The 23904-nt window shown below is 42.7% G+C and overlaps 1 long non-coding RNA gene across 1 annotated transcript; it reads right to left on the bottom strand.

Moving 5' to 3' along the window:
* Positions 1-984: 984 nt before the first annotated feature.
* Positions 985-19462, bottom strand: LOC124798013. The gene is made up of 3 exons (XR_007016911.1): positions 19352-19462; positions 10503-10608; positions 985-1022 (listed from the first exon to the last, which is right to left on the bottom strand). It is a non-coding gene; the product is annotated as an uncharacterized LOC124798013 (long non-coding RNA).
* Between the last annotated feature and the right edge of the window lie 4442 nt (positions 19463-23904).

Here is a 23904-nt window from a genome sequence, read left to right as displayed (position 1 = left end):
TTCTAAGTCAGAGAAAGAATCCACTATTTTATTTTATACCAGAGAACTGTTGGTTTGAAATGTGTTTCGTGTAAAGGAAGTTAATAGTATGTAAAATGTCCATTCAAAATTACAGCTTTGTAAACAGCCGACAGCATTGTTGCGGTATATTTTTTATTTGAAACTTGTTAATATTACTACGGTGGTACTCTCTTCCAGCTAACTACTTATTTCAAATTATATACAAAATGAAATAAAGGTTAGGAGTTAACATGGTGGTGACGAAGATCTTATCTAATGGAGAACTGATCGTGATATATTGTGAGTCATACACCAAACATACTTGAATTTACTAATAACAGTGGAATGTTGGACAATAGAACTTCACACTTCCCTCATGGATATATTTATGAGAACATGCTTCAATATTTGCTTGTTTAGAAAATTTACCCTCATGAAATCATTTAATAATTTTCAATCACTGTTTATTTTATTTGTGAGAATCAACTCTACATAATGCTTTTGAATAATGTTGATCCTCAGAGTCTTACAGATAAGTTAAATTCTTTCTGCTGATGCTCATGCAGCTAAATGTTTGTAAAAGTCAGCTAATAGATTTATTCCCTTGGATACTAGCACTATATTTCTCTCATTAAAGCCTTAGTCCCTATACAAAAGTGGGAATCTAAGAGGAAACGACGTGACAATAACTTTTGCAGTTAATGAGAATGCGCATAACATGAGTGCACCGCATATAAAACGTGAAGTACTGTGTTGTATATGGTCGAAGACGTCTTATCATTGCAGATACTCAAATTGGAAACCTAACAGTTTGATACTCCATTTAGTGTAACACAGTGTGCAGTCACTAACTAGTAAATGCACGTGGCGTCAGTCTACAGCAAGTTTTCGAAACGAGCCGGCAACGCCGAAGATGCTGTCAGCATACTGGTTGTCTGCCGGTCTCTTGCTCTCATCCGAGGTGTACTTGTCCTGCTCCAGGAACCAGTCTCGCAGCTTCTCCGCTCTCCTGATAAACTCATCTGAAAGTATAAGAGGACTTCAAATTTTCAGACTTAAATGTAAAGTTTATTTAATGCATACGAATGCAGTTTTAAGAAAATAGTTGCTCGGTGTCTTATTCAAAACAAATCTACATGCTATGAAATATAGACTTCAGAAAAAAAACGAGAACTGAGATCTGAAGTTTGTAAACCATTCACCGCCCAGAGACACCAGTGTCGAGAAGCTGATCGTTATTAATCGCAAAATGAAAGAATATTTCCTGAACAAAATGTCCGAAGGGTTACAGAATAAGGGGTAGCGCTTCTGCTATGAAAGGATACTGTGGTGTCAGCGCCAGACACCACACTTGCTAGGTGGTAGCCTTTAAATCGGCCGCGGTCCGTTAGTATACGCCGGACCCGCGTGTCGCCACTATCAGTGATTGCAGACCGAGCGCCGCCACACGGCAGGTCTAGTCTAGAGAGACTCCCTAGCACTCGCCCCAGTTGTACAGCCGACTTTGCTAGCGATGGTTCACTGACAAAATACGCTCTTATTTGCCGAGACGATGGTTTAGCATAGCCTTCAGCTACGTCATTTGCTACGACCTAGCAAGGCGTCATGTTCAGTTACTATTGATATTGTGAATCATGTACCGTCAAGAGCGACGTTCATCATTAATGGATTAAAGTTCAGTATTCCACCAGATACGTCCGTTTTTCTAAATTCTAATTTCCCTGTCCTGTTCCAGACCTCACGCCAGCCTGCGTGAGCTAAAACGCGTGCCTTTCGGCCTCCTCTAGTAACACGGTGTTGGCTCTCCTGCCAACCACAACAGATACCAAATTTTTCAAAGGTTTTCTTTACTTAATATTGTGTAACATCACTCGTGGCCATGCGGCTTTACGCGGATGATGCTGTAGTATACAGAGAAGTTGCAGCATTAGAAAATTGCAGTGAAATGCAGGAAGATCTGCAGCGGATAGGCACTTGGTGCAGGGAGTGGCAACCGACCCTTAACATAGACAAATGTAATGTAGGCCTATTGCGAGTACATAGAAAGAAGGATCCTTTATTGTATTACTATATGATAGCGGAACAAACACTGGTAGCAGTTGCTTCTGTAAAATATCTGGGAGTATGGGTACGGAACGATTAGAAGTGGAATGATGATATAAAATTAATTGTTGGTAAGGCTGGTGCCAGGTTGAGATTCATTGAGAGAGTCCTTAGAAAATGTAGTCCATCAACAAAGGAGGTGGCTTACAAAACACTCGTTCGTCCTATACTTGAGTTTTGCTCATCAGTGCGGGATCCGTACCAGGTCGGGTTGACAGAGGAAATAGAGAAGATCCAGAGAAGAGTCGTGCGTTTCGTCACAGGGTTATTTGGTAAGCGTGATAGCCTTACGGAGATGTTTAGCAAACTCAAGTGGCAGACTCTGCAAGAGAGGCGCTCTGCATCGCGGTGTATCTTGCTGTCCAGGTTTCGAGAGGGTGCGTTTCTGGATGAGGTATCGAATATATTGCTTCCCCCTACTTATACCTGCCGAGGAGATCACGAATGTAAAATTAGAGAGATTCGAGCGCGCACGGAGGCTTTCCGGCAGTCTTTCTTCCCGCGAACCATATGCGACTGGAACAGGAAAGGGAGGTAATGGCAGTGGCACGTAAAGTGCCCACCGCCGAACACCGCTGGGTGGCTTGCGGAGTATAAATGTAGATGTAGATGTAGGAGATGGACGTATTCGTGTTTTGCATGTACAACACATAGACGTAGAGAGGCAAGCTTCACTCAAACCAAGAAAAAAATATTTAACTACCAATGGTGGAAATACTAAGAGGCAAGTTCAAAATGCAGAACCTCCAATTTTGCGTTACACAATTAAACTGTTGTTCAATGTAAATAGCTAACACTATAATAGTTTATTTATGTAAGGAACTAACATACTAATATTCTGATGAAACCTTCTCGGGTTTTCAGCTCCCGCTTAGTGCCTTTGTTGTCGGTCGTTTGTCTGGCGTTCCTTCCGTACGCAAGGCCGACCTTGTCAACTAGGACAGCGGTTTTCGAATGAACTCCGCATGGTACGTGACGTTAGCAAATATGCGTCAGGAACCCTATGAGGTGAAAGCTGCGGAGGCGGCGGCAGCGAGCGAAATAAATACACAGGCGGCACCAGGACTCGATTTCCAGACCCCTCCCCCCCCCCTCCCCCCCACCTGGCCACACTGTGAGATTTGGGGGGGGGGGGAGGGAGTGAGGGGAAGCCTTACCACCAGTTGCGACATATCTTCCCAGTACACACGATTGTCCCACCTGTTTGACTCTCGGCGGAGAGTCTGAAGTCCAGAGGCCATATAGGAACGAGTTGGACCTGAACTCGACGCTTTTCCTGAAAATGATAAGTAGAAAATTCGTTCGAAACGTGGAGACAACAAGACGCCACGGCTCGGCTGATAAATCGAGAAGACTTCGTTAACCAAATTCGCCGAAAAATTCTGCATTCCCTTATACTAACCTTCTGTAAGAACTGAAGGCATGCATAAAAGAACAGTGCGAAAAGCCGCCGATCAGAACGCTTCTCATTACTGCAGAGTCATGGAATTGACGTCGCAGAAGCCGTCTTTGTCAGAGGGTGGAAGGCTGAGAGTGACAACGGAGCAAGGCAAGGGGCAGTGGGACAGCTGACCAGCAGCCACCGGCCAGAGGTGCACACATTCCGCTTTTAACCAGCCCAAGTATCGCATCATGTGACCACTGGTATAGAACTTTTAAGTCTTACAGGGTTTAGGTTAGCATCTCACTTTTGTAGATCAGAAATGGAGAAAGGAGGAGTTGCCACATTCATCAGGAACTGTCATAAATTTAAGAACATAGACATTCATAAATTTTGCCTAGAACAGCATATGGAAGCATGTGCAACAGAATTAGATTTTCACAAAAAATCTTTCATAATATTAAGTGTATATCGAGCACCTGCAGGTAACTTTAATCTGTTTGTAAACCACCTTGAAACTGTACTGGCCCATTTAATAACCAAAAACAAAGAAATAGTGGTTGCTGGTGATTTCAATGTAGATTTCCTTAAAGACTCTCCGAATAAGAACTTATTTGAGTTAGTAACACTATCATTCAACTTAATTCCCACAGTAAAGTTCCCCACTAGGATAGCCACTTGCTCACAAACAGCCATTGATAATATCTTTATAGAAAAGTCCAATGAACAAAATTATATTACAAAACCAATAGCCAATGGCCTCTCAGACCATGACATACAGTTCCTTCTGTTAAATGTTAATACTGAACAGGATATAAAATCTGTTAAATCTGAGCTCAAGAGGGTAATCAGTAAGCCAAAAATTGATTATTTTAGGACACTCCTCAGAGACATTCACTGGACTGATGTTTACAGTGCTCATGGCATGAATGAAAAATATAACATTTTTGCTAATAAAGTGCTTACCTTATTTGAACACTGCTTTCCCCCAAAACTTACCAAGGTTAGAGGAAAATCTACAAAGAAGCCATGGATTACTCGAGGAATAAGGGTATCTTGTAAAACAAAAAGAAAACTGTATCTGTCAATCCGAAACATTTCCAATGTTGATGCTATAGCACATTATAAGAAATACTGCAAAATATTAAAGACTGTAATATGGACGTCAAAGCAAATATATTACAAGGAAAAGATAGTCATATCAGATAACAAAATAAAGACAATATGGGATATAGTGAAGGAGGAGACCGGTAGGACCAGACATGAAGAGGAACAAATAGCATTAAGAGTAAATGATACATTGGTGACAGATGTGTATAGTGTTGCAGAACTTTTTAACAAACATTTTATAACTGTTACTGAAAAGATGGGGTTGTCAGGTTCGGTAGATGCTGCTATGGATTACCTTAGACCAGACATTTCAAGTAATTTCCATAATATGAATTTGACCCTCACTACCCCAACAGAAATAATGTCCATCATAAAATCTTTAAAATCAAAAACATCTAGTGGGTATGATGAAATATCAACAAAGTTAATTAAAGAATGTGATTCTGAGCTAAGTAACATATTAAGCTATCTGTGTAACCAGTCGTTTATCAGTGGAATATTTCCTGAATGGCTGAAATATGCTGAAGTTAAGCCACTGTTTAAGAAGGGAGATAAAGAAATAGCATCAAATTTCCGTCCAATTTCACTGTTACCAGCATTCTCAAAAATTTTCGAAAAAGTAATGTACCGTCGTCTTTATAACCATCTTATCTCAAATAACATACTGTCAAAGTCACAGTTTGGATTTCTAAAAGGTTCTGATATTGAGAAGGCTATCTTCACTTACAGTGAAAATGTGCTTAATTCATTAGACAAAAAATTGCAGGCAACTGGTATATTTTGTGATCTATCAAAGGCATTTGACTGTGTAAATCACAATATCCTTTTAAGTAAACTAGAATATTATAGTGTAACAGGAAATGCTGCAAAATGGTTCAAATCTTATATCTCTGGCAGGAAACAAAGGGTGTTATTAGGAAAGAGCTTGATACATGTCTATCAGGCATCATCCAACTGGGAACTAATTACATGTGGGGTCCCACAAGGTTCCATTTTGGGGCCCTTACTTTTTCTTGTGTATATCAATGACCTTTCATCAGTAACATTACCAGATGCCAAGTTTGTTTTGTTTGCCAATGATACAAACATTGCAATAAATAGCAAATCAAGCGTAGTCTTAGAAAGATCAGCCAATAAAATATTTGTGGACATTAATCACTGGTTCCTAGCCAATTCTTTGTCACTAAACTTTGAAAAAACACACTACATGCAGTTCAGAACTTGTAAGGGGTGTCCCAAGAGTATATGTCTAACATATGATGACAAGAAGATAGAAGAAGTGGACAGTGTTAAATTCTTGGGATTACAGCTTGATAATAAATTCAATTGGGAGGAGCACACCACAGAACTGCTGAAGCGTCTTAACAAATCTCTGTTTGCAATGCGAATTTTGTCAGACGTAGGGGATATAAAAATGAAAAAGCTGGCATACTATGCTTACTTTCATTCCATAATGTCATATGGGATTATTTTTTGGGGTAATTCATCAAGCCAAGCTAAAGTTTTCCGGGCACAAAAACGTGCAGTAAGAATTATATGTGGTGTGAACTCAAGAACATCCTGCAGAAGCCTGTTTAGGGAACTAGGGATACTAACTACAGCTTCCCAGTATATTTATTCCTTAATGAAATTTGTCATTAAAAATATATCACTTTTTCAAACCAACAGCTCAATTCATGGAATCAATACTAGAAATAAGAATAATCTTCACAAGAATTTAAAGTCACTTAGTCTTGTACAAAAAGGTGTGCATTATTCAGGAACACACATTTTCAATAACTTGCCAGCAGCCATAAAAAGCTTAACAACCAATGAAATTCAGTTTAAGAGAAGCCTAAAGGATTTATTGGTGGCCAACTCCTTCTACTCCATTGATGAATTTCTTAGTAAAACCAACTGATTTGTATATAAGTACAACATAACTTCTGCACAATTTCAGTGCAGTAATGTGTTCACTGAAAATTTGTGTGTGTGTGTGTGTGTGTGTGTGTGTGTGTGTGTGTGTGTGTGTGTGTGTGTAAGTATAATCTAACTTCTGCACCATTTCAGTGCAGTAATGTGTTCATTGTAAATAAGTATTACAGTAGTTGTATTACATGTTTATTACCTTATAAATAAATAAAAAACGTTTTTTATTTTAAATTCAGTGCATTAGTATTTGTAAAATGACTCTTAGTGTTCATTAAAAATGACGATCATTCCACTTGGGACCTGTGGAATGGTACATTAGCTTATTTGTTTTAGTTGTAAATATTTGTCATGTATTGTTGTTTTTCTGACATGTTCCACATCCAGGAGGACCTCCTCACTACGGATCAATTGGAATGAAAGTAAATCTAATCTAATCTAATGTTAGCCAGGCAGGCGAGCGGACGCCCATTACTAGCAGAACGGACAGGCCGCTTAACTCACATACGGGGTGATAATTATTGAACTATACGAAAAAAACGTAAATTAGTTGCAAACTACGGCGTGCACACACTTTATTCAACATTTAAAAGTCACTACAGATACTCAGATTTAGGTTATGACATATTCGACATGCCTGCAGTCATTTGCGATGATGTGGCGCAGAGGAATATCGAAATTCTGCATGACCCCCTGAAGTGTCCGAACATCGATGCTGTCGATGACCTCCTGAATGGCTGTTTTCAGCTCAGCAATGGTTTTGGGGTTATTGCTGTACATCTTGTCTTTAATACAAACCCACAAAAAGGAGCCGCACGTGTTTAGAACTGGAGAATATGGCGACCAATCGAGGCCAGTGCCAGTGACTTCTAGGTACCCCAGAGCCAGAATGCGGTCCCCAAGTGCTCTTCCCGGGCATCACTCTCCTCCTACCATGGGGTCGAGCTCCGTCTTACATGAACAACGTCTTGTCGAAATCAGGGTCACTTTGGATAATGGGGATGAAATCATCTTCCAAAACCTTCACATATCATTCGGTAGCCACCGTGCCAACAAGGAATATCGCACCAATTATTCCGCGGCTGGACACTGCACACCATGCAGTCATCCGTTGAGAGCGAAGAGACTTCTCGATCGCGAAATGCGGAATCTCAGTCCTCCAAATGCGCCAATGTTGCTCATTGACGAACCGATCCGAATGAAAATGGGCTTCGTCGCTAAACCTAACTGTAATAATTTCTATCATGCCCCGTGGCCAACCATGCAGTTTGAACGTCCTAGCACAAACATTTCAGAAGTTATTACGATTCTATTTTATATAGTTCAATAACTGTCCCCCCGTATAAGCTGTGCGCGACCCAAGAAGACTGAAGGACTCTTGCTTGCCTGCCCGTCTCCACTGTGCTATGCTGTGTAGCAGTTTATTCTGCATGATTTCATTGTAGTCTTAAGGGTAGGGTTCGGAAGTTGATGAAAATCCCCGAGTATCGAAAGATGAAGCTCAATAAAATATATATTCATTTGGGGTCATTGCAGGCCAGAAAATGGCGGATTTTAATTGCCCTTTTTTCCTTTTCGTTGTATTTTGGGGTTGTTTATTTATTTTGGCATGAACTTTTATGTCTGCAACTCCATATTGTTTCGACCAGTATTGCTTATTCTCAGTTCTAACCATCATCAGTTCACCTCTAATACATGTTTTCTTTAATAATGAGAACCACCTCTGGAGTCGAATCCTTTGTACCTAAGAACCTGAAGATGTCTTCTTGCAATGCCAACTAATTGATTAGTTGATTGATTCAGAGGAGGGGACCAAACAGCGAAACGCCAATTACAGTGAGATTTTGCAAGACTAGTTTCTTCTGTACCTTAGTTTGTTCCACCCAAATATGGCCTCAGTTACACCAACTTTAATTACCTTTTCAATAACGTGTATTTCGGGTTAGATGAATTCATTCTAAGTGGTCAAAATCATTCTAAAGCCCCCAAACGCTTTTTAGAAAACACATATTTATTTTTTCATATTATGTTAATCTAAAAAAATACATCTCTAAAAGAAGCAGTTTTTCTTTGATGCGAAGCTTTCTTTGCACTGCGTTGCATACCACTGAAACCTGATTTTTATATCCATTGAGCCATATTTTGTTGCCCGCCCAGCTAACCGTGCGGTCTACCGCGCTGCTTCCCGAGCGGGAAGGCGTGCCGGTCCCCGGCACGAATCCTCCTGGCAAATTAGTGTCCAGGTCCAGTGTGCCGGCCAGCCTGTGGATGGTTTTTAAGGTGGCTTTCCATCTGCCTCGGCGAATGCGTGCTGGTTCCTCTTACTGCGCCTCAATACACTATGTCGGCGATTGCTGCACAGTCTCCACATACGCCATAATTTCTCTACCGCGCAAACATTTGGGGCTACACTCGTCTGGTATGAGACGTTTCTGGTGGGGTCCATTGAGGCCTGAACCGCACAATAACCCTGGGTTCGGTGTGGGGCGGCGGTGGGGTGAGTGGACTGCCGTGGGCTGTTGTGGGGTTGTGAACCACTGAGGGCTACGGGGGGACGAACCTTCTCCGTCGTTTCTAGCCCCGGTTCAATACACACTCAATACACAAGATTCATGCCACGTTACTGAAGTAAGGTTGGAGTATAGCGTTCCGTAGATATCAAGGTCAATAGTGAAGCGGCGAACCACCCCGAATTTACAGTGATGATGCAGAAAATTGGTTATGGCTTACTGAAAGTGATCATCTCTTTAATGATTTAGAGAAACAATGACAGTCCTTTAGAATTCAACATCATTAAACTGTGACTCATTTAAGTTATGATGCAGAAAATTGGTTATGGCTTACTGAAAGTGATCATGTCTTTAATGATTTAGAGAAACAATGACAGTCCTTTAGAATTCAACATCATTAAACTGTGACTCATTTCAGTTAGTGTCATAACTGTATCTAATTTAGCTTCAACTACCTGCAACTTCAAATAGTCACTTGATACAATGACACTCAATGTAATTTTAACTGTGTTTCATGGACATATATAGTACGCAGGCCCGCATATGCAGCCATTCTTATGCGATCAACTCAGTATCGATGAAACATTTTTCACTGTGCATCGAAAATTTAAGAGTAACTCTTGGAAGACCGCAGTCTCCCATGCTGGCAAGGCCGTTCCTAGTCATGGTAATCTGATGGTACGGTGAATCCAAGCGACGTGACTTATTCAAATCCGCATATGGTTTTCAATGTGCTCTATTTTGCAAATAGGCACAATTTGTCTTCAGCCCCACTGATATTTAAGTATATATTTTCCATTGTTTAGGTTTTCTGCTGAGCCGCTATTTATACTTAAGATCACGCGATTTTGAGATCGCTTTTGTACAATCGGTGCAGAAATGACGTCCCCGGACTTGAACACTATCGAACCCTTGAGGGCGGTATTGGAGCTCAAACTCCGGAGCACATTTCCACCTTCCTCACTACAGGTGTTAGAAGAGGTCTGATCGAAGAGTGGTATAACATATACGCCAGTATTCCAAGAAGAACAGCAGCTGTATAACGGAAAAACGAGTGTCCAAGCCCTTATTAATAAACCATTCTGCCGCGCGGGATTAGCCGAGCGGTCTCTGGCGCTGCAGTCATGGACTGTGCGGCTGGTCCCGGCGGAGGTTCGAGTCCTCCCTCGGGCATGGGTCTGTCCTCAGGATAATTTAGGCTAAGTGGTGTGTAAGCTTAGGGACTGATGACCTTTAGCAGTTAAGTCCCATAAGATTTCACACACATTTGAATTTTTTTTGAATAAGCCATTCCCAAGTAAGTACAGGTATTCATATTATTTTGCTTATCCCGTATACCTTGCGTAAATTTTCCTGGTGTTTAGTAGTACATTACTTTTCTTGGTAACTTGATAACAGCTACATATACGACTGTATTTAGAGCCCTGGCATCCATAAGGAGAGCAGGACATTTCTGACGATGTGGACGTCATGTGTTCCTACATACTTACAGGCAAACGTATCAATAGGGCCGGCGGTTCCTCCCAACTCATCCGGAACGTCTTCCCGTTGCACGTGGTCAAACAGCGTGTTCGATCCTGGCAGATGGAGACGGATCTGAAATCGGGAAACGCGTACCATTAAATGGATTGAAAGCTGACGATGTTTAGAGGCATTCCATATCATCTCATTTTCATCTAACAGTTATCTTACCAGTTTCAGCTCATATGTGCTCAGCTACACTACTGGTCATTAAAATTGGTACAGCAAGAAGAAATGCAGATGATAAACGGACATTCTATGGACAAATATGTTATACTAGAATTGACATGTGATTACATTTTCACGCAATTTGGGTGCATAGATCCGGAGAAATTAGTACCCAGAACAACCACCTCTGGCCGTAATAACGGCCTTGATACGCCTGGACATTGAGTCAAACAGAGCTTGGATGGCGTGAACAGGTACAGCTGCCCATGCAGCTTCAATACGATACCACAGTTCATCAAGAGTAGTGACCGGCATATTGTGACGAGCCAGTTGCTCGGCCACCATTGACCAGACGTTTTTAATTGGTGAGAGATCTGGAGAATGTGCTGGCCAGGGCAGCAGTCGAACATTTTCTGTATCCAGAAAGGCCCGTACAGGACCTGCAGCATGCGGTCGTGCATTATCCTGCTGAAATGTAGGGTTTCACAGGGATCGAATGAAGGGTAGAGCCACGGGTCATAACACATCTGAAATGTAACGTCCACTGTTCAAAGTGCCGTCAATGCGAACAAGAGGTGACCGAGACGTGTAACCAATGGCACACCATACCATCACGCAGGGTGATACGCCAGTATGGCTACCACGAATACTCGCTTCCAATGTGCGTTCACCGCCATGTCGCCAAACACGGATGCGGTCATCATGATGCTGTAAACAGAACCTGAATTCATCCGAAAAAATGACGTTTTGCCATTCGTGCACCCAGGTTCGTCGTTGAGTACACCATTGCAGGCGCTCCTGTCTGTGATGCAGCGTCAAGGGTAACTGCAGCCATGGTCTCCGAGCTGATAGTCCACGCTGCTAAAAAAATCGTCGAACTGTTCGTGCAGATGGTTGTTGCCCTGCAAATGTCCCCATCTGTTGACTCAGGAGTCGAGACGTGACTGCACGATCAGTTACAGCCATGCGGAAAAGATGCCTGTCATCTCGACTGCTAGTGATACGAGGCCGTTGGGATCCAGCACGGCGTTCGGTATTACCCTCCTGAACCCACTGATTCCATATTCTGCTTAGCAATCTAGCGATAAGATAAACCGCAATCGCGACACGCTACAATCCGACCTTTACCGAAGTCGGCAACGTGATGGTATGCATTTCTCCTCCTTACATGAGGCATCACAAGAACGTTTCACCAGGCAACGCCGATCAACTGCTGTTTGTGTATCAGAAATTGGTTGGAAACTTTCCTCAAGTCAGCACGTTGTAGGTGTCGCCACCGGCGCCAACCTTGTGTGAATGCTCTGAAAAGCTGATCATTTGCATATCACAGCATCTTCTTCCTGTCGGTTAAATTTTGCGTCTGTAGCACGTCATCTTCGTGGTGTAGCAATTTTGATGGTCAGTAGTGTATATCGTTAGATATTCTCTTTTCCACACCAGCAGGATATCATTCCTTGAGGTTAGAGATCAGCTTAAATATCTCCACATATCTATATGGAAGGATCTCTTGGTGGATATGGAGGTTAAATTTCCATTTTCAACAAAAAAAAGTATCAATTTTAGTGGAGAAGGCACTGTGTAACAGTGTAGTTCTTTCAACTTTTAAGGCATTCGCAAATGCAAGATGTCTCAGAAGATACGCTACGACTTCAGTGTGTTATAGCAGATTAAAGATTAAAGTTCAAATGGCTCTGAGCACTATGGGACTCAACTGCTGAGGTCATTAGTCGCCTAGAACTTAGAACTAGTTAAACCTAACTAACCTAAGGACATCACAAACATCCATGCCCAAGGCAGGATTCGAACCTGCGACCGTAGCGGTCTTGCGGTTCCAGACTGCAGCGCCTTTAACCGCACGGCCACTTCGGCCGGCCAAAGATTAAAGATATTCACAATATGTTTGACTTGTGTGACGCAAAAACTCCCAAGGTTTTGTTTGGCTCAGTTCGTGGAATTGTTTATTCAGAGCAAATCGAACACGCAGGTTCAAAGCAACTTGCAAACACGGTATAGTAAGCACCCATTCTCGCGGACATCGATACGCCGATGGTACAGGAGTTTTAAGCAGACGGGGAACGTTGTGTGTAGCATTGTACTGGACTACCTGGAACAAGGAAGCAGACACAGAACGGATACCGATGGCTTTTCAACGTTCACGGCAGACATCTGTTGGGAGGGCGTCGTAAGAGCTGCAGATTATGCAGTTTAGGGGAGGATGGGAATTTTCTAATCCTAGGGTTTTCTGAGGAAGCAACATTCCACATGTGTGGTAAGGCAAACAAACACAATGTCCGCATTTGGGGCACGACGTTCGTAATAACCCGGAAGTAAATCTGCGGTGTTGTTTGATAGCTGATCGCATTGTCCGGCGATTTCTTTTTTTTCAGTAAAAATAGTCAGTTCTCATAATTACCGTCTGCGTTTTCACAACTGGCCAAGACACAGTGCACCCTTACAATGGGCTGAGACTGTGTGAGATGTTCTAGACCAGGCTTTTACAGACAGCTGGGTTGGCAGCGGTAGTTCAATTCCCTGGCCTCTTAGATCGTCTGACATTACGTGGATGGACTTCTTTCTATAGGGATATGTGAAGGACAGAGTTTACCGAATGCCTGTCAATGACATTAGTGATTTAAAGAACCGAATCGTTGCTGAGCATTGGCACAGTTGACTTGGATATGTTGTGCCCAGTGTGAACATAGCTTGATTACAGACTGGATGTTGTGCGCACCACCAAAGGCGAACATATTGAAATTGATTGAATGGTATAAAAACTTCGCGAAATAGTGTGACACATAAGCCAGACATGGTGTGAATATCTTAATTAGTTGTTAAAGATGTGCTGTTTCTCATGAGACACCCTGTATTTCGTGGGTAGACCAATTGACTAACTTTTCCGAACACTGCAGCATAACGAAGACTAAATATAGTAATGGGAAAAAAAAATCACAAGACTAAGAAATAATTAATGGACAGTAATGAAATTTCTGGAACACATTTATCTAGGTAACATATTTAAACGATTAACATGTCAAGATCGCAAGTTAAGGTAGGCGCGAGATAAAACATTGGAAATGTGAAATGCTGGTACATTAATAACCGATGTAACCGCCAAAATGTTGAATGCAAGCACGCAAATGTGCATGCATTGTGTTGTACAGGTGCCGGATGTCCGTTTCTGGGTTGGAATTCCATCTTATTGCACATCGTCGATCAGTATAGGGATGGTTAATGCTGTTGGTGGATGAGGCTGGAGTTGTTGACCGATGACGTCCATGTGTGCTCGATTAGAGACAGATATGGTGATAGAGCTGGCCAAGGCAAATGTCGATACTCTGCAGAGTATGTTAGATCACAACAGCGGTATCTGGACGAGCGCTATCCTGTCAGAAAAACACTCTCAGGAATGCTGTTCGTGAATGGCAGCACAACAAGTCGAATCATCAGATTGACGTATCAAATTTGCAGTCAGGTGCGTGGGATCATCACGAGAGTGCTCCTGTTCTCACACGAAATCACATTCTAGACCATAAATCCAGTGTGTGTAGCACGCAGACAAAATGGTTGCCAGGACCTCAAGTAGCCTACTCCTAAGCAACACACGAACCAGAACCAGCTTTCATCATAAAACGCAACGGACCTCCACACTGCCCTCCAATGAGCTCTCGCTTGACACCTCTGAAGTCGCAAGTGGTGGTGATTTGTGGTCAGTGGAATGCACGCTATAGAGCGTCTGGCTCGCAGCTTTCCTTCATGTAACAGTGATTTTGTAACAGTTCGCTGTGTGATTGTGGTGCCAACTGCTGCTCAGATTGCTACCCTAGATGCATCACGATGCCCGAGAGCCACAGCCGGACACGATGGTCTTCCCTCTCGGTAGTGCCACGTGACTGCCGGAGTCCGGTCTTCTTACGACCGTACATTGTCGTGAACACCGCTGCTAACAATCATGTACAGTGGCTACATTCCTGCCAAGACTTCCTACAGCATCGCAGAAGGAACATCCAGCTTCTCGTAGCCCTAATACACGACATCGTTCAAGTCAGTGATGTGTTGATAATGGCGTCTTTGTCGCCTTAAAGGCATTCTTGACTAACATCAGCTCACCGCCATTACAGCGTGTATTCAAAGCTAACCTGATGCGCATCCTCATAGCAGCGCTGCTGGCGCGAAATTTGAATGGATGTAATCTTACAGGTTTAGCAACCCTTCTACCAACTTCCGTTTGTGTCGCACTACTCATTCCTGGCGTTATATATTTTCTTCGTCGCTGTAGTCACTTTCATTTTTAATATGGCCAGAAATTAAAACCAGCATATTTATCAGAATGCGTCTATGAGCAGAAGGTACATCTATCTGCTGTTTGGGATTGCTTTGATGCAGTTTTCCACGATAGTCAATTCTGTGGAAGCGTTTTCGTCTTTGCATAAGTTTTGCAACTTACATCTGCTTCTGTCTGGTACTACAGTCAAGCCTTAAGTCTTCCTCTAAAATTTTTCCCCGCCCCCTTCTCCCAACACGCTTTCCTGTGTTACCAAACTGTCGATTCTTCGATGCCTCACGTTACGTCCTATCAATCGATCACTTCTGTCAGTCAAATTGTGCCACAGATCTATTTTCTTGCCAGTTAGATTCAGTACTTCCTCCCTAGTTATTCGATGTACCCACCTAATGTTGAATACTCTTTTGTAGCAGCACATTTCAAAAGCGTCCGCCCCGGCAGCTGAGTGGTTCGGCCATATCGTGCCGCATTTGTCCCATATTTCGACCTTTTTCGTCGACTACAGTTACATACATACCAGTCTCCCAGATACACGCCCACCTAGGACTAAGGATTTTTACAGCCTGTTGGTGCGCTGTGTTCCCCGGAATGTGATGGAGACCAAACACCCCTCCATCCAGTGGCCCATAGTGTGGACTATCGTCCACCAGCCCTTTCTCCCTACGAACGTCCGGGCACTGTGGTATCACATAGTCAACAGGAAATTTGCCACGAAGCAGCGCCTGCACAACATTGGCTTGTCAGAATCCCCTCTTTGTCTCCTTTGCCAGCAACTGGACACTGATGAACACCGTCTGACATGCGCCTCATCGCAAGACGTATGGCGCTTCGTGCAGCAAATCATTGCCTGCTATCTCCGGGTGCCACCAGACACAGTCGAGCCTCGAATGTTTCTATACCCGGAGAGGACCGACATTTTCCCGCCGCCAAATGTCATGCTATTACGTGGGTCAAAGGGTGGGCGGTCGCTTATCTCTTTAATGAGGGACCTAAATCCCGCCTCGACTTCTGGACCTATTTACGAACAGCCCATGCAGCTCTCGAAAACACGACACGTTACCGAACATTATTTGTTAACTATCTTCGAGCGGTCTTTGTTAGACTTCCACTGAGTTGGGGGGTGCCTGGCACAGAGGGCACCCACCCCTCCTCCCCCGGCGGTGTCTGAGTTTCAACCGCCTACGATCTATTCTACTTCTGACCTCCGCGGTTGGGAGAGCGCGTCGCAGATTGCGCGGATTTTATTTCTTTTTGCTTTTCCTTTTTCCTTTCTTTTTCTTTACCTAGAATTTATATTTCTTTTCTCTTTCGCATATGTGTTCCCATAATTTCATGCTATTAGTGAATATTACAAAAACACATGCAAATAAAAAAAAAATAAAAAAAAAAGAAAAAAAAAGTGGTCAGCGCGACAGACTGTCAATCCTAAGGGCCCGGGTTCGATTCCCGGCTGGGTCGGAGAATTTTATCTGCTCAGGGACTGGGTGTTGTGTTGTCCTAATCATCATCATTTCATCCTCATCGACGCGCAAGTCGCCGAAGTGGCGTCAACTCGAAAGACTTGCACCAGGCGAGCGGTCTACCCGACGGGAGGCCCTCGTCACACGACATTTCATTTCATTTCAAAAGCCTCTGTTCTCTTTATGTCTGAACGTTTCTGTTCTGCACAAGGCTACACTCCAGACGAACTCCTTCAGAAGAGACTTCCTTGCACTTAAATTTTAATTCGATGTTAGAAGTGATTTTCTTGCTATTACCAATCCGCATATTAAATCCTCTCTACTTCTTCCATCGTCAGTTATTATGCTGCACAACTAGCATAACTTACTTGTCCCTTTCAGCCTCTTTTACAAATCTAATTCCCTGACTATCGTTTGATTTAATTCGACTACTTTTGTGTTGTTTTCGTTTAATTCATTTTTTAACCTCTTTTCAAGACACTATCCATTCCGTTCAACTGCTCCCCCTACTCCTTTGCCTCATATGAAGGAATTACTGTGTCAACGGTAAGTCACGAAGGTTGGATTCTTCTCCCTGATGTTTATTGCCCTTTCCGAAATATTCAGTGCTTTCCTTCAGACCTTGCTCTGTGTACAGTAATAATGGGGATAGGGTACAGCCCTGCCTCACTCCCTCCTCTAGTACTGCTTCCCTTTCATATCCTTCGACACTTACAATAATGCTGACTGTTATTTAATCACGTATGTGACTAAGAAATTTCCCGCAGTGGTGTGCTGTCTTGCCTACTCAATCTTGCAAAACTATGTATGGCCCGTCCATCGAGTAACGTCTGCAAGCTATGTCTAAGAAGATTACAAAACACTCGAATGAGTGTAAAATACGTTTAGTAAGGAAAATGATAGAAAGAAACATGGCGGTTGCTTACATGTACACTATATGATCAAAAGTATCTGGACACCTGGCTGAAAATTACTTACAAGTTCGTGGCGCCCTCCATCGATAATGCTGGAATGTAATATGGTGTTGGCCCACCCTTAGCCTTGATGACAGCTTCCACTCTCGCAGGCATACGTCAATCAGGTGCTGGAAGGTCTCTTCGGGAATGGCAGCCCATTCTTCACGGAGTGGTGCACTGAGAATAGATATCGATGCCGGTCGGTGAGGCCTAGCACGAAGTCGGCGTTCCAAAACCTTCTAAAGGTTTTCTGTGGGATTCAGGTCAGGACTCTGTGCGTGTCAGTCCATTACAGGGATGGTGCAACCACTCCGCCACAGGTCATGCGTTATGAACAGCTGTTCGATCGTGTTGAAAGATGCAGTCGCCATCCCCGAAGTGGGAAGCAAGAATGTGCTTAAAACACCAATGTATATCTGTGCTGTGATAGTCCCACGCAAAACAACAAGCGGTGCAAGCCCCCTCCATCAGAAACACTACTACACCATAACACCACAGCCTCCGAATATTACTGTTGGCACTACACATTCTGCCAGATGAAGTTCACTGGGCATTCGCCATACCCACACCCTGCCATCGCATCGCCACATTGTGTACCGTGATTCGTCACTCTACACAGCGTTTTTCCACTGTTCAATAGGCCAATGTTTACGCTCCTTACAGCAAGCGAGGCGTCGTTTCGCATTTACTGGCGTGATGTGTGGCTTATGAGCAGCCGCTCGACCATGAAATCCAAGTTTTCTCACCTCCCGCCTAACGGTCATAGCACTTACAGTGGATCCTGACGCAGTTTGTAATTCCTGTGTGATGGTCTGGATAGATGTCTGCCTATTACACATTACGACCCTCTTCAACTGTCGGCGTTCTCTGTCAGTCAACAGACGAGGTTGGCCTGTACGCTTTTGTCCCTTCACGTTTCCACTTCACCATCACATCGGATACAGTGGACCTAGGGATGTTTAGGAGTGTGGAAATCTCACGTACGGACGTATGACACAAGTGACACCCAATCACCTGACGACGTTCGAAGTCTGTGAGTTGCGCGGAGCGCCCTATACTGCTCTCTCACGATGTCTAATGACTACTGACGTCGCTGATATGGAGTACCTGGCAGTATGTGGCAGCGCAATGCACCTAACAGGAAAAACCTGTAGTTCCATATGTGTGAGAAAAATAACAAAAGGAAAAAGTGCGTGAGATTTGTCAAGGACGAAAAGCACGAATATCCATGACTGGAAACGCTCAGGCTGGTAGTCCATCACTTACGCTTCATTTGGTGAGCGTAGTAGACATCGAAATTTATGAAGCGAGTGATTATGATATCTTGCTTTTCATCAGCTTTGTCACATGTTTGGAGGCTGGAATTAACGGGTAATCTTTTGTCTGTCGAAGTTACATTTTATTCTGCGTACATGCCAGGCGAACTTCCGTGTAAACTCTAATGGGACAAGGCTGGGTAAGGAAATCTACCGTATCCATTTCAAGCATCAGGGCATTTACCTTAATCAAATCAGGGAAACAACGAAATTTAAATCTCGGTCACTCACATCCAGTCATATATTGACAGAAGAAATAATACGGTGATTCGGGAAATGCTAAGTACGTCTCCGCAATAACACAGACCAGACATCCCTGGAAAATGGTTTGAAATCTATATGTAAGCCGAACCTTGAAGAAACGTCATTCGTTGCCTCATATTATAACGATAGGCCAACTGAGATCATTCTAAAAAGGCTGACGATTAAGCTATACGAAATGAGATAAATATATTCCGTCAGTATGATGATCATAATGTTTAGGCATTATCTCAGATTTAGAGGGATCAGAGTACCTAAGAATTTGTTTATAGCGAAATGTTATTTTACCTACTACCCTATACCTCAAAACTGTAAACTACATTGAATGATTTACAGAAAAAAGGGCATTTTCATAAAGACATACAACTGACTTACCCTCTTCAGCAATTTATCAGAGATTGCTGACTTAGCTATTTTCATGACGAAGTCAGTTATTTTGTCCACGTTCAACACGTGTATTTCCTTCATCCTTCTGCGATTGACAGTCTGAAAATAAATTTAAAGAGAATGTTGAATAACAAGTACATTTCAAACTGCTCAAAAATTGTTTACAACACCTGCACATTTGTGAACGTTGTAAGGTGACGAGATGACAACAGCTAAGCCCGTCTCGCACGGAGTAAGGTTCTCTGCAAGCTTGTTTGCCGGCTCACTTACCGGTACGCATGCAGGCTCCGTCGTCTGCTAGCTGGTTGCCCTGTAGAGACCTGTGCACGTTTTCCTTGATACCTCTGTTACTAGTTTCCTTATGAGTCCCTGTAAGATCCCCTGAATATGCTACCTGCGCTGGCCAATCAAGAGTCGTGTTCGGCATCTGACGTCACAGCCTACAGGGCGGGAACTCTCTGATAACGCGAGTTAGGCCTCGAGGTCAAACACAACGCCACGAGCCCACTGCCTGATTTGTGACCTTTCTCAAACGATTGTACGGAAACTATTCGGTAAAAAAATTGATTCTCGCATTTCTCGTAGTTTAATTCATTGGTTTCGTGACGAACCATCATTCTGTTAACAGTCATATTTATTATGATATTTCATGATAAAGCAAACGACTGCAAGAATTTCGGGAAGTTTTCAGTGTAAAATACGAGTCGCTGTGAATTAGCTTTTGTTGCATGTTAGGTCATATGTTGCTGCATATGAAATGTAGCTAACATTTTGAATTATTCTTCAAATATGGAAGGATATTGCAATTTATCACCTGGTTCGAGAAAATAGGTTGTACGTAAAGCACTTAATCCCGAACTCACGCTCCAGAATGAAATATTCACAAAATTCCTCATATCTTCTAAACTGTTTCAGAACATTTTGACAAATGATAGCACGCAAAGAGGAGAGCATTTCACCATATCTAACGTAGTAAGCAACTAGAGATATTTTAATGAAAAAATGTAATATTCAAGTTTCATCGACAGCTGGTGAAACGAGAATTGCTGTGGGTTTGGAACAATACATGTGAAGAAATTATAATTTATTTTTATACCGAGAGTGGGAATTTTGATAACCTATTGACTTGTCTGCCCCTCAGTTGCTTGTTTAGCGATATGCTGTTTCATGCTTCCTTCGCAGTTTCAACTGCATTAGAACATTAGTGAGTTGAATATTTATAAACTCTGCTCTATTTTGGCGGAAGAAACAGATTTTAATGTGGCAACAAGGGGAGTTAGCTATTAATCAAAACTCGTCTCTGATAACGTTTCTCGGAAGAAAAGTAAAGGTAATGATAAGTCTGGGGAAAGTAAATTGATATTTCTATTGAAATTTCGGCGGAATCCTATACCCCAGTGTGTTTTTAATAACCAATGATATGGATTCCAGCTGGCCACCGGGTTTTATTTCTCTATCTCAATAATGTAAGGAATATGAAAATAATTAACAACACACAGTATATCATCTTTTCTTTCCTATCCTTACACAGAGTGAAGGATTGTGCTTTTTCACCACAGACATCATCGTCAAAGATATTGATAATTGATTAGTAGTTGACAGGATTTAGCCGTTTTAGATGGTTTCATATTTCTCAGATCGTTGAGATAAAGAAATAAAATCTTTGGCAAGTTTCAGTCCATATCACTCACTCTTAAAAACGCAATGGGTTATAGGATTCTGTTGAAATTTCAACATAAGTAGCGATTTATTTTCACCAGACTCCTTATTCCCTTTTCTTTCTTCAGAGAGACATTATCAGTGACGAGTTTTGAGCAATACCTAAGTTCCCTTGTTGCTACATTTGCATCTTCACCTTTTACAAAAGCAGACCAGAGTTTATAAATATTCATCCCACTAACATTCTAATGCAGCTGAAATTGCGACAGAATCATGAAACAGCAACTGATGAAAAGACAAGTCGTTAGTTTATGAAAATTCCCTTTTGTCAATAAAAGTATAAGCGAATTTCTTCATATATATATATATATATATATATATATATATATATATATATATATATATATATATATACACACCGTGTGAAAGGTTCAACAAGCGAGGTTACCGCCACCGCCAACTGCTAGCCAGCAGTCACTTTAGGAAACTAGTGGCGAACCTTACTCCGTGTCAGACAGGCTTTGAGAAAGAGACCGTAGTCACAGACTTTCATTTGAGCGGACAACGACAGTCTTGCGCCAAGGACTGTGAGGTTAGGTACGGGTTCCGTCCAGCCGCAAAAAAAAAAGAAAACAGAAAAAAAACTACTATAATCTTGCGGCATACACATTTCAGCGATACTGAGGTGTTCTTTCCCCAAAGGATACTGAGGCGTTCTTTCCCATCCAATGGAGAGGAGGGAGATTTTGAATGAACAGAGAAATCGCGGAAAGAACTAAAGGGCGTAAAAACGTATACTAAATTACATTTTCTTAGCACAGTGAGAGAGCTGAATTGACTACAAGTTCCAAAAATAAAAAGCCTCCTATTAAAGGGAAAGCCATATTTTGTAAATATTATACAATAATTCAGCCATTGGCCTTGCCGCAGTGGTAACTCTGGTTCCCTAAGATCACCGAAGATAATCGCTGTCGAGCTGGGCTAGCACTTGGATGGGTGACTGTCCATTCAGCCGAGAGCTGTTGTGAAGCGGGTGCACTCAGCCCTAGAGAAGCCAATCGAGGAGCTACTTGATTGGGAAGTAGCCGCTCCGGTTACGAAAGCTGACAACACCCGGAAGAGCGGCGTGCTGATCACATATCCCTCTGTGAAACGTCCCCTTTGAACAATTATACATGACTGTGCTTAAACTGACACACAATATTTTGTTAGCGTAACGCAATCTGACTTTCAAAATTCCCTACAAAAGAATGGCCCTGACTAACATTAAACTATACCTTTCACAATTCACTTACCTCACAAAAATCTTCGCTGCTCAAGCTACTGCAATACAGCGAGCGCCACTACTGCCAGCTAAATAAAAGATTCGAACTATGGAAGGCACTAACTACTGATAGGGATAGTTAGCAAATGAAAGATATTAATAGAGAACAAACAATGTATTTACCTTGATATCATCATATATAAATATAGCAGTTCATGACAAATTTCAAAACTCCGCCATCTCTCTCCCCACATCCACCACTGCTGGCGGCTCACCTCCAACTGCCCAACGCTACGCGCTGTTCACATCCAGCTGCCGCTGCCCAACACTACAATGGCAGACAACAATGCAAACTAGCCACAGACTGCACACAGCACAGCCAGTGATTTTTCATATAGAGCGCTACGTGGCGTTACCAATAAGAAAACATAAACAGCCTACTTACATCTGTATCTGTGGACAGAGGATGACACAGCGGTCGGTCAATACCGTTGGGTCTCCAAAGCCTGTTCGGACTGAGTTTAGTACAAAATAATTCAGTATTTGCGACAAGGCGAGGTAGCCTGACTTGTGATGGGCTAGGTGGCTGCCAGCCTACTAAAACTTTTGGGCAGGGCCTCACACTTGGCTGCGATTGATAGAGGTAGTAGTGTCCTAGGCGCTCCATGCGACTGACTGAACAGGGGTAGGTGTCCAGATGTTGTTACTCGACCTTTTTTTTTTTCCAAACTGTCCAGTAACTGATGCAAAACCCGACACAGAAAGACAAGTCAAAATGAAAACTAATCCCCAATGATAAATGAAATATGTATTAGTCCCAGTGATTGCCAGTATTTAACCAATGGGGATTACAATTTCCTGTACCGAATTGGATGTTCACCTAAATAGGAAGCCTCTATGAAAGCAAGTTGTCAGCTGTGAGCTAAGGGACGCGCCATCGATGACGTCATTGATGATACCATCAATGTCATGGGATTACCCCACCCCGTAACCCTCCTCCCTTTGACAAAGGACAATTGCTCTTTATAAAACGGCGAGAACGAATTTTGGAGCGAAATTCAAATTTTGGGCTGGAAATTAAAAGTCAAGCGTGTTTCCTACGGAACTAGGGCTGTTATCCTTAGCATAAATTAAAATGACCTTTCTAGGTGTGTCTGAAGAGTGTAAACTTTATGATTAAAAGTATCCGGACTTCCTATGCAATGCGGATCCGATCTTCACATCTTCACATTTGGCGAGATGCGGAACCACCAGCATGAAAGGCGGCGGGGAGTATTGTGTTGTCAACAGAGAACCAGTAACAGCAAAATGGGAATGTGGGCTAGTCATTGGATGACATCATGACACCTGAGTAACAAATCCATCAGGGACATTCCAACAGCTCTATTGCTGGCCAACTCGACTGTTGCTGATGTGGTTGTGAAGTGGAAACTCGAAGAAACAGCCACTGCTTAGCCAGGAGCATCAGACCTCCTCATGCACTGATGGGCAGGGATTGTCGAGAATTGCGGAGGGTGGTAGTAGAAAAGTCGAATGAAATCCGCGGAAGCAATTACTCGTATGTACCAAAGAGCTACCAGCATTCCAGTTAGCACTGTTATTGTCCGCACAGAGTTTT

Source organism: Schistocerca piceifrons, chromosome 5, assembly GCF_021461385.2.
Source record: "Schistocerca piceifrons isolate TAMUIC-IGC-003096 chromosome 5, iqSchPice1.1, whole genome shotgun sequence".
Taxonomy (NCBI): domain Eukaryota; kingdom Metazoa; phylum Arthropoda; class Insecta; order Orthoptera; family Acrididae; genus Schistocerca; species Schistocerca piceifrons.
This window is presented reverse-complemented; position numbering and strand designations above follow the sequence as displayed.